The sequence below is a fragment of the Oncorhynchus tshawytscha genome, unplaced genomic scaffold, assembly GCF_018296145.1.
Source record: "Oncorhynchus tshawytscha isolate Ot180627B unplaced genomic scaffold, Otsh_v2.0 Un_contig_11018_pilon_pilon, whole genome shotgun sequence".
NCBI lineage: Eukaryota > Metazoa > Chordata > Actinopteri > Salmoniformes > Salmonidae > Oncorhynchus > Oncorhynchus tshawytscha.
Window position 1 is genome coordinate 177,557 of NW_024609768.1, and position 18,966 is coordinate 196,522.

The 18,966-nt window shown below is 44.4% G+C and overlaps 1 pseudogene; it reads right to left on the reverse strand.

Moving 5' to 3' along the window:
- Positions 1-1,875: 1,875 nt before the first annotated feature.
- LOC112248003 lies at positions 1,876-15,437 on the reverse strand (annotated as a pseudogene).
- Positions 15,438-18,966: the final 3,529 nt, after the last annotated feature.

Sequence of the window (18,966 nt, forward strand, 5' to 3'; positions counted from 1 at the left end):
TTATTAGAGGGAACCTGTGGAACACTGGTTATTAGAGGGGAACCTGTGGAACACAGCCAGTTAACTGGTGATTAGAGGGGAACCTGTGGAACACAGCCAGTTAACTGGTGATTAGAGGGGAACCTGTGGAACACTGGTGATTAGAGGGGAACCTGTGGAACACAGCCAGTTAACTGGTGATTAGAGGGGAACCTGTGGAACACAGCCAGTTAGAGGGGAACCTGCGGAACACTGGTTATTAGAGGGGAACCTGTGGAACACTGGTTATTAGAGGGGAACCTGTGGAACACTGGTTATTAGAGGGGAACCTGTGGAACACAGCTAGTTAACTGGTTATTAAAGGGGAACCTGTGGAACACAGCCAGTTAACTGGTGATTAGAGGGGAACCTGTGGAACACAGCCAGTTAACTGGTGATTAGAGGGGAACCTGTGGAACACAGCCAGTTAACTGGTGATTAGAGGGGAACCTGTGGAACACAGCCAGTTAACTGGTGATTAGAGGGGAACCTGTGGAACACAGCCAGTTAACTGGTGATTAGAGGGGAACCTGTGGAACACAGCCAATTAACTGGTTATTAGAGGGGAACCTGTGGAACACAGCCAGTTAGAGGGGACTGTGGAACACTGGTTATTAGAGGGGAACCTGTGGAACACACAGCCAGTTAACTTATTAGAGGGGGGAACCTGTGGAACACAGCCAGTTAGAGGGGAACCTGTGGAACACAGCCAGTTAGAGGGGAACCTGTGGAACACAGCCAGTTAGAGGGGAACCTGTGGAACACAGCCAGTTAGAGGGGAACCTGTGGAACACAGCCAGTTAGAGGGGAACCTGTGGAACACAGCCAGTTAGAGGGGAACCTGTGGAACACAGCCAGTTAGAGGGGAACCTGTGGAACACAGCCAGTTAGAGGGGAACCTGTGGAACACAGCCAGTTAGAGGGGAACCTGTGGAACACAGCCAGTTAGAGGGGAACCTGTGGAACACAGCCAGTTATATTTGAGTGTTGCATTTTGATTCAAGTGGGTCGCCAGCGCGATAAGTGTAACACAACACTTTTCTGTTAATTAGTCCCATCGACATCACGTTGAAATCAAACTAAAACTATTCAAAAGGCCAGACGCAATATGGAGAATCATTTTTTGTTTTCACTGGTTAGAAGAGAATTTGCTGAAGACAAGTCACCTACATTTTTTAAAACATGGAGATTCTGGAAGGCTGATAATAAATAAATCAGTTGCTTTTTGTTATTTAACTTGTTGTTTAACTCTACATCAGTATAGAAAGTGACTGTGCAGCAGCCCGTTCATGACACTTCCCCAATAAGGAAATGAAACACTTCACTTAACACACAACGCTGTGTGGTCTTACTTCAGGAAACAACCTGCTGCATTTGGTCTTGTTCTCTGAAGAATAGGTCAAGTCAATCAAATTTATTCATGAAGCCCTTCTTAGATCAGCTGATATATCAAAGTGCTGTACAGAAACCCAGCCTAAAACCACCAAACAGCAAGCAATGCAGGTGTAGAATCACGGTGGCTAGGAAAAACTCCCTAGAAAGGCCGGGAACCTAGGAAGAAACCGAGAGGGGAACCAGGCTATGAGGGGTGCCAGTCCTCTTCTGGCTGTGCCGGGTGGAGATTATAAACCTAGAGAGGAACCAGGCTATGAGGGGTGGCCAGTCCTCTTCTGGCTGTGCCGGGTGGAGATTATAAACCTAGAGAGGAATCAGGCTATGAGGGGTGGCCAGTCCTCTTCTGGCTGTGCCGGGTGGAGATTATAACAGAACACGGCCAAGATGTTCAACTGTTCATAAATGACCAGCAGGGTCAAAGTGAAGAAAAAGGAATGTCAAAGTTCAAAACAGCTATTTATAATAAAGGAGCTTTTATTGAAATCTTATTAAAAGTAAAATAGTGGTATGTATTAACATATGGATTCAATTTGAATTGAATAGAATTAAAACTAACTTTTATTATAACAATTATAAAATATTCTACATGATTTAATTGACAATATGAGCCCATGAAATAAGATACAAATAAGCTAAAATTCATCTCACATCACAGCTGTATGGTTTCTCTCCGGAGTGAACGCGTCTGTGCTTAGTCAGGTTGAGTCAGGTTTGTTGACTGAGTGAAGTTCATACAATATAGAGCACAGCTTTAGGGCTTCTCTCCGGAGTGAACACGTCTGTGCTTAGTCAGGTTTGTTGACTGAGTGAATCTCTTCCCACACTGGTCACAGCTGTACGGTTTCTCTCCGGTGTGTACTCTGATGTGTATTTTCAAATCACCTGGATGAGCGAATCTCTTCCCACACTGGTCACAGCTGTACGGTTTCTCTCCGGTGTGTACTCTGATGTGTATTTTCAAATCACCTGGATGAGCGAATCTCTTCCCACACTGGTCACAGCTGTACGGTTTCTCTCCGGTGTGTACTCTGATGTGTATTTTCAAATCACCTGGATGAGCGAATCTCTTCCCACACTGGTCACAGCTGTACGGTTTCTCTCCGGTGTGTACTCTGATGTGTATTTTCAAATCACCTGGATGAGCGAATCTCTTCCCACACTGGTCACAGCTGTAAGGATTCTCACCGGTGTGTCTGCGCATGTGTACTTTCTGGGTGTTTCGTCGAGAAAAAAACTCATTCCACAGACATGGCAGGGAAAAGGTTTCTCTCCTGTGTGTACACGCATGTGTTCATTCAGGGCCGTGGCATCTTTGCAGCTCTTCTCACATTGATCACAGCTGTAAGGTTTCTCTCCAGTGTGTACACGCTTGTGAATAGTCAGGGATCCTGAATGAGAAAAGCTCTTCCCACACAGACCACACCTGTAAGGGTTCTCTCCTGTGTGTGATCGCTCGTGCTCTTTCAACTTTGCTGGTGTATAGAAGCTCTTCCCACAGTCTGAGCAGAGGTAGGGCTTCTCTCCTGTGTGCGTTAGCTTGTGTGCAGCCAAGCAGTTAGGCCGAGTGAAGCCCTTTCCACATTGATCACAACTATGAGGCTTCTCTCCTGTGTGCGTTAGCTTGTGTGCAGCCAAGCAGTTAGGCCGAGTGAAGCCCTTTCCACATTGATCACAACTATGAGGCTTCTCTCCAGTGTGTGTTCGCTTGTGTATAATCCGTTGTCCCGATGTACAGAAACTCTTCCCACATTGATCACAGCCATATGGTTTCTCTCCTGTGTGTATTCTCTGGTGTCTCTTTAGGTCTCCTAAATGTGGGAAACTTTTCTCACATACATCACAGCTGTAAGGGCGCTGGATCACTTTCAACCCTGGAGCCTTCCCAGATGATAAGACCCTCCCACTGAGCGAGCGACTGTTAGGGTTGTCCCCTGTGAAACAAAGACATGAAATTAAGGTTCCTCACATGTACTAAAGATTTTCATAATGACCTAGTGTTGAAGTATCTTCCCCATCCAACACAGATGAGATGCTATACAACACTGAATAGTTACGTTGAGCAAATACGGGTCAATTAATAAATATTGACCAATCAATGAACTGTTACAGAACCAGATTGTAGTCTAATACACACCATTGTTCCTACCTGATGACATTGAATCTGAATCTCCATATCCCTTCTCTTCTCCTCCTCTCATAGTTCCACTCAACCCCAGTGTTTTCCTACAGTCAACCAGCCGCAGAGACACCCTCTTCAAACCCAGTAGTAATGTGCCAGCGGGAGAGGCAGGACCTGGGGACTCGGGGAGAGGGGAGGCGGGTGGGAGAGACATGTCCTGAAAACCACAAAAAGGGACCCAGTATAAATCAGGAAGGAAACACTCTCCTACTGGTCAAGTCATTTAGAAACCTCAAGTCTCGGCAGTATTTCCTTGACTCCTCTCACTTCTCTGGGCCTCCTGCTATAAAATGCATTAAGGAGACTACCTGAGGTTCCTCCTTGGACTTTCTCCTCCAAATTAATTTATAACAGGAGGTCCAGAGAATGAGAGGAATCAAGGAAATACTGCTGAGACTTTCTGGGAAAATACTCACACCCCTCTGCCTCTGCTCTGGGGTGTGGTTCTGTGGAGCTGACTCCGCCTCCAGCCCGTTGCTAAGACACCGATCCTTGTTTTCCATGTCCCATTCTTCATCGCAGTCTGCAGCATCATCAGACTGGCTGGGCCTCATAGGTGCCACAGTAGATTCTTCCTGTATCTTTCTGTGTGGGTTCCCTCTCCACCCGCCTCGTTTTTCTCTCCGCCTGTGTGGGTTTTCTGATGACTCGTCAGGTTTCCTGACTTAGCGAATCTCTTCCCACATAGATTACAGCTATAAGGTTTCTCTCCAGTGTGTTCTCTCTTGTGTTCAGTCAGCAGTCCTGACCGAGTGAAGCTCTTCCCACACTGGTCACAGCTGAAGGGTTTCTCTCCTGTGTGTGTACGCATGTGTACATTCAGGTTGCTTTGTCAAGAAAACTAATTCCACAGACATGGCAGTGAAAAGGTTTCTCTCCTGTGTGAGTACGCATGTGTTCATTCAGGGCTGTGGCATCTCTGCAGCTCTTCTCACATTGATCACAGCTGTAAGGTTTCTCTCCTGTGTGTACACGCTTGTGAATAGTCAGGGCTCCTGGATGAGAAAAGCTTTTCCCACACTGATCACAGCTGTAAGGTTTCTCTCCTGTGTGTACATGCTTGTGAATAGTCAGGGCTCCTGGTTGAGCAAAACTCTTCCCACAATGATTACAACTGTAAGATTTCTTTCCTGTGTGTACCGTTTGGTGTCTTCGTAGGTTTCCTGATTGAGTGAAACTCTTCTCACATACATCACAGCTATAAGGTCGCTGGATCACTTTCAACCCTGGAGCCTTCCCAGATGATAAGACCCTCCCACTGAGCGAGCGACCGTTAGGGTTGTCCCCTGTGAAACAAAGACATGAAGTTAAGGTTCCTCACATGTACCAAAGTACTTAATGACCTAGTGTTGAAGTATCTTCCCCATCCAACACAGATGAGCTGCTATACAACACTGAATTGTTACGTTGAGCAAATACGGGTCAATTAATAAATATTGATCAATCAATGAACTGTTACAGAAGCAGATTGTAGGTTTTTTTTTTGCTTCTTGACCCACCAATACAGATGTATTGAGTCACAACCAACCAATAGGAGTTGGGCAGTGATAACATATATACACACACACACTGCCATGGAACTGAAAGAACATGTTGCCGTTTTAAGATCATTTCCTACAATTCTACCCATTGTGACATGGCCAATGCTGTATTCTTATGCTCAAACATTAGAACTCTATCAAAGGGCCCGATTGTCTAGGAGCTTTTTCTCTTTCAATGTTCTTCATAGATCACAGCCTTTTATTCAAAAGTATAATATCTATCGCCATTCTTTTTTTCTACACATTTTATTTGGTTTCAGTCGTTTACACTAACAGCGCTCTTCCATCCCGGAGATCTATTTATAAAATGTATTTTTTATTTTTTATCATTGCTATTTTCATCCCTTGACCCACATGGACCCCTGCCGCGACTCCATTCTTCTTACCCGTTTCGTCATCATCAGACTGGCTGGAACTCTCTGGGGTATGCCTCTCTGGAGATGACTCCGCCTCCAGCCCGTTGCTAGGAAACCAATCCTCGTCCAATTCCTCACCGCAGGTTGTAGCATCGTCGTCGTCATCAGACTGGCTGGAACTCTCTGGGGTATGCCTCTCTGGAGATGACTCCGCCTCCAGCCCGTTGCTAGGAAACAAATCCTTGTCCAATTCCTCACCGCAGGTTGTAGCATCGTCGTCGTCATCATCAGACTGGCTGGAACTCTCTGGGGTATGCCTCTCTGGAGATGACTCCGCCTCCAGCCCGTTGCTAGGAAACCAATCCTTGTCCAATTCCTCACCGCAGGTTGTAGCATCGTCGTCGTCATCATCAGACTGGCTGGAACTCTCTGGGGTATGCCTCTCTGGAGATGACTCCGCCTCCAGCCCGTTGCTAGGAAACAAATCCTTGTCCCATTCCTCACCGCAGGTTGTAGCATCGTCGTCATCATCATCAGACTGGCTGGAACTCATGGGTGCCACACTAGATTCTTCATGCATCTTTCTGATGTCATCTTTCAGCTGGAGTAACCAAGACATTCCCTGCTCCTCCGATTTGACTGAATCTGCATTTTCCCACATTTCCTCCATGATTTTACGTCGCAACGACCGATGGTTCTTTCCTTTAACTTGGGGGCCATCTATTCCACAACGGTCACACAGGTGTCGTAAATGATCCTCCGTTAGAGGGTGTAAACTCTGTTCGATTTCTTCCATCAATGTTTCCTTCTCTCCACTCATATTGTCCTGCTGGTGGGAACAACAACAATGCAGTCAATGGCAAGACAGCAGGAAGTCCATACACTTTAGATGACCTGTAGAAGAAGAAGAGAGCAGGAAGTCCATACACTTTAGATGACCTGTAGAAGAAGAAGAGAGCAGGAAGTCCATACACTTTAGATGACCTGTAGAAGAAGAGAGCAGGAAGTCCATACACTTTAGATGACCTGTAGTAGAAGAAGAGAGCAGGAAGTCCATACACTTTAGATGACCTGTAGTAGAAGAAGAGAGCAGGAAGTCCATACACTTTAGATGACCTGTAGAAGAAGAGAGCAGGAAGTCCATACACTTTAGATGACCTGTAGAAGAAGAGAGCAGGAAGTCCATACACCTGTAATAGAATAATGATACATCACAACACAGTATTAATATACAGTAAGGCTTGGTATGAGGTTCTCACCTATCAACAGGTAAATGGCTGGGTATGAGGTTCTCATCCCTCAACAGGATAAATGGCTGGGTATGAGGTTCTGATCCCTCAACAGGATAAATGGCTCGGTATGAGGTTCTCATCCATCAACAGGTAAATGGCTCGGTATGAGGTTCTCATCTACCAACAGGTATACATGTAGTATACCCAAGATTGTGTTGGTTTGTCTTTTAGAAGAGAGCAAATGGTAGGTGCTGCCACGGCTATTGTCCCAGTTTCATTGATTTCAATACATTATTGATGCGAGTGATTCATTTCTGCGCACTATAGATTACATTAGAAAAGGCTAATTAATTTCAGTCTGGAGTGACCACTTGGTAAATGACGTGTGAGTAGTTAAGATACTTGTATTTTGTTAAGTAATAATGGAAAAATTGATGTAATAAATGTATCACTCGTCATTTTAAACAATGCCACTTTATATAATGTTTACATACCCTACATTACTCATCTCATATGTATATACTGTACTCTATCATCTACTGCATCTTGCCATCTTTATGTAATACATGTACCACTAGCCACTTTAAACAATGCCACTTTATATAATGTTTACATACCCTACATTACCCATCTCATATGTATTTACTGTACTCTATCTACTGCATCTTGCCTGTGCCTATCTGTTTATGTACATATTCTTATTCATTCCTTTACACTTGTGTGTAAAAGGTAGTTGTTGTGAAATTGTTAGATTAATCGTTGGATATTACTGCATGGTCGTAACTAGAAGCACAAGCATGTCGCTACACTCGCATTAACATCTGCTAACCATGTGTATGTGACAAATAAAATTTGATTTGAATTGTGTAGAAACAAAATACAAGTAATCTGAGCACAAGAGTGACACGTGTTTGTTGGGAGTAATTTGTATGTCTTGGTCTTCAACATATCACAACTCATTTCAGCATATTGATGATGAATTTGGACATTTAAAACCGGTGTTTTTGACACTAATTACAGGAAGCAGCAACAGTATGAATGTCAACTTGTTTTTCTACTTAAAATCAGTTTTTTTTTTTTTTTAACTGCCATGATTTATTGACTTTGAAGATATTAGTGAAATCGTGAAAATGTCATCTTGAGACACCTTCTCCAGAAGAAGAAGAAAATCGAAAAATGTTGTAGGGAGGGCGAACGCACGGGCTGCTTGTGTGGCCACTATGACAACTCTTTCTAGAGCTCCTGGTTAAAATGCTTAAAACTCTAAAAAATGGTTAAGAGTTTCATTTAAGTACACCATCCAAAGTGTGATTAATAACTTCACCATGCTCAAAGGGACTTTCAATGTCTGCTCGGGTTAGTCGAGGTAATATGTACATGCAGGTAGGAGTAAAGACTAATGCACTAAAATGCATGTACATGCAGGTAATAAACAGGTAATAAACAGGTTAGTCGAGGTAATATGTACATGCAGTTAGTAGGAGTAAAGTGACTAATGCATCGATAATAAACAGGTTAGTCGAGGTAATATGTACATGCAGGTAGGATGTACATGCAGGTTCATGCAGGTAGGAAACTATGCAGTTTTTTGTTTTTTTTTTACGTGTTATTTCATACACTAGTACCCCAGGTCATCTTAGGTTTCTTTACATACAGCCGAGAAGAACTACTGAATATAAGATCAGCGTCAACTCACCATCAGTACGACCAAGAATATGTTTTCGCGATGCGGATCCTGTGTTCTGCCTTACAACCAGTGTAACCGAGTGGATCACATGCAGCGACCAAAAAAAAAAAACGACTCAGAAAAAGAGGGAAACGGCGGTCTTCTGGTCAGACTCCGGAGACGGGCACATCGTGCACCACTCCCTAGCATTCTTCTTGCCAATGTCCAGTCTCTTGACAACAAGGTTGATGAAATCCGAGCAAGGGTAGCATTCCAGAGGGACATCAGAGACTGTAACGTTCTTTGCTTCACGGAAACATGGCTAACTGGAGAGACGCAATCCAGCGGTGCAGCCAGCGGGTTTCTCCACGCATCGCGCCGACAGAAACAAACATCTTTCTGGTAAGAAGAGGGGCGGGGGCGTATGCCTTATGACTAACGTGACATGGTGTGATGAAAGAAACATACAGGAACTCAAATCCTTCTGTTCACCTGATTTAGAATTCCTCACAATCAAATGTAGACTGCATTATCTACCAAGAGAATTCTCTTCGATTATAATCACAGCCGTATATATCCCCCCAAGCAGACACATCGATGGCTCTGAACGAACTTTATTTAACTCTCTGCAAACTGGAAACGATTTATCCGGGAGGCTGCATTCATTGTAGCTGGGATTTTAACAAGGCTAATCTGAAAACAAGACTCCCTAAATTTTATCAGCATATCGATTGCGCAACCAGGGTGGAAAGACCCTGGATCATTGTTACTCTAACTTCCGCGACGCATATAAGGCCCTGCCCCGCCCCCTTTCGGAAAAGCTGACCACGACTCCATTTTGTTGATCCCTGCCTACAGACAGAAACTAAAACAAGAAGCTCCCACGCTGAGGTCTGTCCAACGCTGGTCCGACCAAGCTGACTCCACACTCCAAGACTGCTTCCATCACGTGGACTGGGAGATGTTTCAGACAGGTCAGACAACAACATTGACGAATACGCTGATACGGTGTGCGAGTTCATTAGAACGTGCGTTGAAGATGTCGTTCCCATAGCAACGATTAAAACATTCCCTAACCAGAAACCGTGGATTGATGGCAGCATTCGTGTGAAACTGAAGGCACGAACCACTGCTTTTAATCAGGGCAAGGTGTCTGGTAACATGACTGAATACAAACAGTGCAGCTATTCCCTCCGCAAGGCTATCAAACAAGCTAAGCGCCAGTACAGAGACAAAGTAGAATCTCAATTCAACGGCTCAGACACAAGAGGTATGTGGCAGGGTCTACAGTCAATCACGGACTACAGGAAGAAACCCAGCCCAGTCACGGACCAGGATGTCTTGCTCCCAGGCAGACTAAATAACTTTTTGCCCGCTTGAGGACAATACAGTGCCACTGACACGGCCTGCAACGGAAACATGCGGTCTCTCCTTCACTGCAGCCGAAGTGAGTAAGACATTTAAACGTGTTAACCCTGCAAGGCTGCAGGCCCAGACGGCATCCCCAGCCGCGCCTCAGAGCATGCGCAGACCAGCTGGCCGGTGTGTTTACGGACATATTCAATCAATCCCTATACCAGTCTGCTGTTCCCACATGCTTCAAGAGGGCCACCATTGTTCCTGTTCCCAAGAAAGCTAAGGTAACTGAGCTAAACGACTACCGCCCCGTAGCACTCACATCCGTCATCATGAAGTGCTTTGAGAGACTAGTCAAGGACCATATCACCTCCACCCTACCTGACACCCTTGACCCACTCCAATTTGCTTACCGCCCAAATAGGTCCACAGACGATGCAATCTCAACCACACTGCACACTGCCCTAACCCATCTGGACAAGAGGAATACCTATGTGAGAATGCTGTTCATCGACTACAGCTCGGCATTCAACACCATAGTACCCTCCAAGCTCGTCATCAAGCTCGAGACCCTGGGTCTCGGCCCCCCCCTGTGCAACTGGGTACTGGACTTCCTGACGGACGCCCCAGGTGGTGAGGGTAGGCAACAACATCTCCTCCCCGCTGATCCTCAACACTGGGGCCCCACAAGGGTGCGTTCTGAGCCCTCTCCTGTACTCCCTGTTCACCCACGACTGCGTGGCCATGCACGCTCCAACTCAATCATCAAGTTTGCGGACGACACAACAGTGGTAGGCTTGATTACCAACAACGACGAGACGGCCTACAGGGAGGAGGTGAGGGCCCTCGGAGTGTGGTGTCAGGAAAATAACCTCACACTCAACGTCAACAAAACAAAGGAGATGATTGTGGACTTCAGGAAACAGCAGAGGGAACACCCCCCATCCACATCGATGGAACAGTAGTGGAGAGGGTAGCAAGTTTTAAGTTCCTCGGCATACACATCACAGACAAACTGAATTGGTCCACTCACACAGACAGCATCGTGAGGAAGGCGCAGCAGCGCCTCTTCAACCTCAGGAGGCTGAAGAAATTCGGCTTGTCACCAAAAGCACTCACAAACTTCTACAGATGCACAATCGAGAGCATCCTGGCGGGCTGTATCACCGCCTGGTATGGCAACTGCACCGCCCTCAACCGTAAGGCTCTCCAGAGGGTAGTGAGGTCTGCACAACGCATCACCGGGGCAAACTACCTGCCCTCCAGGACACCTACACCACCCGATGCTACAGGAAGGCCATAAAGATCATCAAGGACATCAACCACCCGAGCCACTGCCTGTTCACCCCGCTGCCATCCAGAAGGCGAGGTCAGTACAGGTGCATCAAAGCTGGGACCGAGAGACTGAAAAACAGCTTCTATCTCAAGGCCATCAGACTGTTAAACAGCCACCACTAACATTGAGTGGCTACTGCCAACACACTGTCAATGACACTGACTCTACTCCAGCCACTTTAATCATGGGAATTGATGGGAAATGATGTAAATATATCACTAGCCACTTTAAACAATGCTACCTTATATAATGTTACTTACCCTACATTGTTCATCTCATATGCATACGTTGATACTGTACTCTATATCATCGACTGCATCCTTATGTAATACATGTATCACTAGCCACTTTAACTATGCCACTTGGTTTACATACTTATCTCATATGTATATACTGTACTCGATATCATCTACTGTACTCGATATCATCTACTGTATCTTGCCTATGCTGCTCTGTACCATCACTCATTCATATATCCTTATGTACATATTCTTTATCCCTTACACTGTGTATGACAGTAGTTTTTTTTTTTTTTTTGGAATTGTTAGTTAGATTACTTGCTCGTTATTACTGCATTGTCGGAACTAGAAGCACAAGCATTTCGCTACACTCGCATTAACATCTGCTAACCATGTGTATGTGACAAATAAAATTTGATTTGATTTGATTTGATTTGAGTAAAGTGACTAATGCATCGATAATAAACAGGTTAGTCGAGGTAATATGTACATGCAGGTAGGAGTAAAGTGACTAATGCATCGATAATAAACAGGTTAGTCGAGGTAATATGTACATGCAGGTAGGAGTAAAGTGACTAATGCATCGATAATAAACAGGTTAGTCGAGGTAATATGTACATGCAGGTAGGAGTAAAGTGACTAATGCATCGATAATAAACAGCGAGGAGCAGCAGCACAAAAAAAGGGGGTTCAGGCAAATAGTCCGGGTAGTAGTTTGATGAACTGTTCAGGAGTCTTATGGTTTGGAAGGTAGAAGCTGTTCAGCAGTCTTATGGCTTGGAGGGTAGAAGCTGTTCAGCAGTCTTATGGCTTGGAGGGTAGAAGCTGTTCAGCAGTCTTATGGCTTGGAGGGTAGAAGCTGTTCAGGAGTCTAATGGCTTGGGGGTAGAAGCTGTTCAGCAGTCTTATGGCTTGAGGGTAGAAGCTGTTCAGAGTCTTATGGCTTGGGGGTAGAAGCTGTTCAGCAGTCTAATGGCTTGGGGGTAGAAGCTGTTCAGCAGTCTTATGGCTTGGAGGGTAGAAGCTGTTCAGCAGCAGAGAATGGCTTGGAGGGTAGAAGCTGTTCAGCAGTCTTATGGCTTGGAGGGTAGAAGCTGTTCAGGAGTCTAATGGCTTGGGGGTAGAAGCTGTTCAGGAGTCTAATGGCTTGGGGGTAGAAGCTGGCTTGGGACTCTAATGCCGGCTGAATGGCTTGGGGGGTTGAAGCAATGTTCTGGACCCTTGGCCATGTTGGGGGTAGAAGCTAGTTCAGGAGTCTAATAACCTACCACCTTGGGGGCCCATAGCTGTTCAGGATCCACCTCATGGCAGGGAGTTTAGTTCAGGTCCTAATGAGCTTGGGATCATCAGAAGCTGTTGGTAGTGTTCCTTTGTCTAATGGCTTGTGGGGTAGAAGCTGTTGAGTCTAATGGCTTGGGTTCAGGGTAGAAGCTGTTCAGCAACTAATACCACCTGTGGGGGTCAGGGCTGTTCAGGATTTAGTTGCAGGGTAGAAGTGTTCGGGAGTCACAATGGCTTAGGGGTAGAAGCTTTGAAAGGAGTCATCTTGGGGAACAGAAGCTGTTCAAGAGTCTTGCCAGTTTGTCAGGGCATGTAGAAGCGTCTAATCTAATGGCTTGCCTTGGGTTAAACTGTTCAAAGTCTAATGCCTTGGGGGTTATAGCTGTCACAGTCAGGACCTTTTGCCTGGACATGCTTCAGTGGTTGCTTGCCTGCAGCAGCAGAGAAAAGTCATGACTTGAAGTGGCTGGAGTCTGACGTATTTAAGACCTTCCTCTGGGCTACAAGCCTAGTATAGAGGTCCTGTAAGCGGCCCTGTAGGATATTGCTCGGATGCAGGTCCTGACCTCATCCCTATCGGCTGTCTCGTCGTTGATCAGGCAGCACCACCATTGTGCCGTTGGCAAACTTAATGATGGTGTTGGAGTCGTGTTTGGCCACTCAATCGTGGGTGAACAAGGAGTACAGAAGGGCACTAAGCACGCAACCCTGAGAGTCTACCATGTTGAGGTTCAGCCTGGAAGATTTGGGATAAACTACAACCTACCACCTGTGGGCGGCCCATCAGGAAGTTCAGGATCCAGTTGCAGAGGAGGTGACTTAGTTCCAAGGTCCTTAGCAATGAGCGGAACATGATCATCATGGTGTTCACAGTCCTGAGCTTTGTAGGTCTAGCCTTTGTCCAGGTTAAACTGAAAGGGCTTTGTGGAGAGAATTATAGAGATTGTGTCAATGGGGATCTGTTGGGGCAACTTTTCAAAGCTACAGTGTGGGTGCTACGGGTTGGTAGTGATTTAGGCAGGTTACCTTGGTGCTCTTGGGCACAGGGACAGATAGTGGTCTGCTTGAAATGTGGAGGTACAGACTGCGGTCAGGAACAGGAAGTGAAGACACTTGCCTTGTTTGTCAGCGCATGCTCTGAGAGTACACGTCCTGGTAAAACTGTCTGGCCTTGCGGCCTTGTGAATGTTAAACTGTTTAAAGGTCTTACTGATATTGGCTACAGAGAGCGTGATCACAGTCATCCGGAACAACTGGTGCTCTCATGCATGCTTCAGTGTTGCTTGCCTCAAGCGCACATAGAAGTCATTTAGCACTCTGGTAGGCACGTGTTACTGGGCAGCTCGCAGATGGGCTTATTAATACAGCTCAGAGCCGGTGTAGTAGGATAATCTTAGTCCTGTATAGACGCTTTGCCTAAACTATAGCCTGGAACACTTAGGGCAGCACAATGTCCTGTGGCCTGCCGCCAGTGTGGACGAGGAGGTGCTTCTTCAGTGGTGGTTCATCAGAGGGACCAGCTGGGATTTCTTATAAGTGTCTGGATTAGTGTCCAGCCCTGTGAAAGCGGCAGCTCTAGCCTTTATCTCATGTGGTTGTTCCCTGTAATCCATGGCTTCTGGTTGGGATATGTACGAACGGTCACTATGGGGATGACGTCAACGATGCACTTATTGATGAAGCCGGTGACTGATGTGGTTATACTCCTCGATGCCATCGGGTGAATCCCGGAACATATTCCTGTATCGGTGTCAGCAAAACAGTCCTGGTAGCTTTGCACATAAGTCCATCTTACCACTTCCAGTTGGAGGTGAGTAATCTGGTACTTCCTGCTTAACTATATAGACTTTATGGTCATTTGCCCAATGGAGGTTAAACAACGCGGAAAAGAACAAACAGGTCAAATGGTTGGAGTAAACGGAAGCCACTCCGGCGTCATCATGAATATTTGAGATGCTGGTAAAATGAACGTCAAACAGATATTGAACTTTCCCGTATTGGTTAAAGTGACATTAAAACTGTGTTATGACATTAGGCTATTTATCAAAAGGTCTCGTGAACAGGAAGCAATGACAGCATCATTTTCAACTCAAGTTTTATGACTTATAAATGCAACTTTCAACATTCATTGCCAATGGTAACGTACTTTCTATCAGATAAAAACTGCTGAATGATTCCAAAAACGTGATTTATTTATTTTTGATGATAACCAGATATCTCCAAAACGGGTTTGTCTTGCATATTTTTAGCCAAATAAGGGAACTCTGAGATCGACGAATGACGTAATTTCCAACATGGACGCAACCAAATTAACTACAAAACTCGTTCGTATTTTGGCAGAAATTCATAACGTCGTTTAAAGGCGTTGATTTGAAAATAATACATTTGAGCTGTTAATCTTTTAAAAGGGAACAAACAGTATAAGGCTAACATGCACCGACGACTAGTTGGGCGGGAACATAACTTCCGGCTGATAGTCGCACTGCCGTGTTTGCTTGCACTTCACAAAACACATATTAGTAACATTGTCGTCATAAATAGCTAGACTGCAAACATTAGTCGTCCTTAAGTGCACAGCAACTGGCCAACTCACCAGATTCCTTGTAGAAAATCCCAGCTAACGTATTTTTTTCCGCGTAGAAAAGGAGGTAGGTATGTAGCTAGCTATATATATCTATTCAGTTAAGGCTAATGGTCCTTTACGACGTCCAAACAAAGTTGTCCTGTGGCTAATGTATTTCGGGGATTCAGAGGAGGATACCTTGCTTAAAGGCTGGTACGAGCACAAGTTCAGCTACCATATTTAGCAGGATGGCAACTTCCGCTTTGACTGGCGTTGAAGGCATTCAGGCTAGAGCAATCGAGTATCGATTTATTAGAACGGGTAGGAAAAAATCTACTATCTATTCTATACATATACAGTGCCTTCAGAAAGTATTCACACCCCTTTACTTATTTAGTTGTCTTACAAAAATGGATTCAATATATGTTTGCCTCACCCATCTACACCCATCATGACAAAGTGAAAACATGTTTTTAGCGATTTTAGCTAAATTATTGAAATTGAAATAGGAAATGCATAAGTATTCAAACCCCAGGGTCAATGCTTTGTAGAAGCACCTTTGGTGGTGATTACAGCTTTGAGTCGTCTTGGGTATGTCTGGATCAGTTTTGAGTCGTCTTGGGTATGTCTGGATCAGTTTTGAGTCGTCTTGGGTATGTCTGGATCAGCTTTGAGTCGTCTTGGGTATGTGTATATCAGCTTTGAGTCGTCTTGGGTATGTCTGGATCAGCTTTGAGTCGTCTTGGGTATGTCTGGATCAGCTTTGAGTCGTCTTGGGTATGTGTATATCAGCTTTGAGTCGTCTTGGGTATGTCTGTATCAGCTTTGAGTCGTCTTGGGTATGTCGATCAGCTTTGAGTTGTCTTGGGTATGTGTATATCAGCTTTGTCTGTCTGTATCAGCTTTGAGTCGTCTTGGGTATGTCTGGATCAGCTTTGAGTCGTCTTGGGTATGTCTGGATCAGCTTTGAGTCGTCTTGGGTATGTGTATATCAGCTTTGTGTCGTCTTGGGTATGTCTGGATCAGCTTTGAGTCGTCTTGGGTATGTCTGGATCAGCTTTGAGTTGTCTTGGGTATGTGTATATCAGCTTTGAGTCGTCTTGGGTATGTCTGTATCAGCTTTGCACATCTGGATTTGAGGATTTTCTTGCTTGCATATCTTCTCAAGCTCAGTTAAGTTAGATGGGGCACGACGTGGACAGCAATCTTCAAGTCTTTCCACTGATTTTCAATGGGATTTTAGGCTGGGCTACTCAAGGACTTTTACATTATTTTACATTCTTGTTCTGAAGCCATTCCAGCATTTCTGTATGCTTGGGTCATTGTCCTGTTGGAACGTATCTCCACCCCAGCCGAAGGTCGTTTGCACTCTGAAGCAGGTTCTCATCAAGGATGTGGCTCAATTCATTGTCCCTCTATCCTTGCCAATCTTCCAGTCCCTGCTACTGAAAATCATCCCCGTAGCATGATCCTGCCACCACCATGCATCAAGGTATGGATGGTGTTACACGATGGATGAGCTATGCCTGGTTTTCTCGAGAAATAACGCTTGCATTCAGGCTGAAGAGTTATATTTTTGTCTCATCAGACAAAATTTATGGCCTGCTGTCATGTAACTTTTCATTTTTCTCAGGAGTGGCTTCCATCTTCAGGAGTACTTCAATCTAGCCATTCTCCCATAAAGCCCAGACTAGTTGAAGTGCTGTAGAGACTGTTGTCCTTCTGTCAGGTTCTCCCATCCCAACAAAGGAATTCTGTAGTTCTGTCAGAGTGGTCATTGGGTTCTCAGTTACCTCCCTACTCACATGGTAACTGGATATTTTTTTACATCACTGGTTAGAGGACAACCTGGAGAAGACAGGCAGGACACATTTCAATGTGTTGCGTTTTGATTCAAGTGGGTCGAACATCACGATAGTGTAACCGCTACACTTTTTGTTCATCACTCCGATCAACATCACCTTGAAATCAAACTAGCACTACTCAATAGCCACACGGAATCTGAGAAGAACTTTCACATCACTGGTTAGAAGATAATTAGTGGAAGACAGTGATCTAAATTCTAGAATGTCGGATGGAGATTCTGGAAGGCTGCCCGAAATGGGGGGAGGAAACAAATAAGTTGCTTTGGTATTTAACTTGTTTAATTTGACTTGAGATATCAAAACCGACAAGGGTTGGGAAAGTACAGTGCGGAAAGTATTCAGACCTATTGACTTTTCCCACATTTTATTACATTACAGCCTTGTTCAAAAATGGATTAAAGAAAATAAATCTGCAATCTACACACAGTACCCCATAATGACAAAGCAAAAACAGGTTTTTAGACATTTTTGTAAACAGATATATCTTATTTACATAAGTATTCAGACCCGTTGCTATGAGACTCAGAATTGAGCTCTAGTGCGTCCTGTTTCCATTGATCATCCTTGAGATGTTTTTACAACTTGATTGGAGTCCACCTGTGGTAAATTCAATTGATTGGACATGATTTGGAAAGGCACACACCTGTCTATATAAGGCCCTACAGTTGGCAGTGCATGTCAGAGCAAAAACCAAGCCCTTCCGCAGAGAAGAATGGGGAGAAACTCCCCAAATACAGGTGTGCCAAGCTTGTAGCATCACACCCAAGACTCGATGCTGTGATCGCTGCCAAAGGTGCTTCAACAAAAGTACTGAGTAAAGGGTCTGAATACTTATGTAAATGTGATATTTCCGTTTTTTTTTTTTTAAAGAAAGTAGCAAAAATGTCGAAAAAACAGGTTTTGCTTTGTCATTATGGGGCATTGTGATGTCATTATGGGGCATTGTGATGTCATTATGGGGTATTGTGTGTAGATTGATGAGGAAAAAAACGATTTAATCCATTTTAGAATACAGCTGTAATGTAACAAAATGTGGAAAAAGTCAAGGGGTCTGAATACTTTCTGAAGGCACTGTATTTGAGTGATAGTTTATACAGTGTCCCGCATTATTCATGCCATTTGAGTTTGAAATTGACAGCAGCATTCTAAGTCCTGCAACCGCCAAGCGGACCAGAACCAAAGATATTGATCTGTTTTATGAAGCCATCGATTGTGTCATCGCGATAACTATAAACTTTTACATTAACAGCACCAATCTGAGGTAAAAAAAAAAAAAAGTCTAATTAAGCTAAATTCGATGTGACGTATACCTTCCATTTGATGCGGTCAAAACGTGGGCTTGCGTAATGTAGTCGTAACGTATGCCTTCCATTTGATGCGGTCAAAACGTGAGCTTGCGTAATGTAGTCGTAACGTATACCTTCCATTCGATGCGGTCAAAACGTGAGCTTGCGTAATGTAGTCGTAACGTATGCCTTCCATTCGATGCGGTCAAAACGTGAGCTTGCGTAATGTAGTCGTAACGTATGCTGTCCATTTGGATCAAAACATCAAGGAAGACGGCGAAATATAAAATAATCTAATATGTACAAATAAATCAACATTTCAATGTAGGATGATAGTATTATGTTACCCACTATACATAGAAGTTTTATCTCACGAGTTTAAGAGTTTAACCGTTTGCAGAGTTTAAAAAAAGAATTGCTTGTATGCACAATTTAACGGGCGCTCTAGACAGCTCCCATAGTGACTGTGCAGCCCGTTCATTAGTCTTTCCCCAATAGGAGATACAAAACTATTGTGTGTCTACGTCGATGATGTTTCGTGTAGCTAATCTTACTTTAGGTTAAAAAAATAAAATGCATTTTTAGTTGTTCTCAGAGGAATAAGTTGGAAAAAATAATGCCAAGGTTCATTGGAGCTTCGTATTTATTCTCAT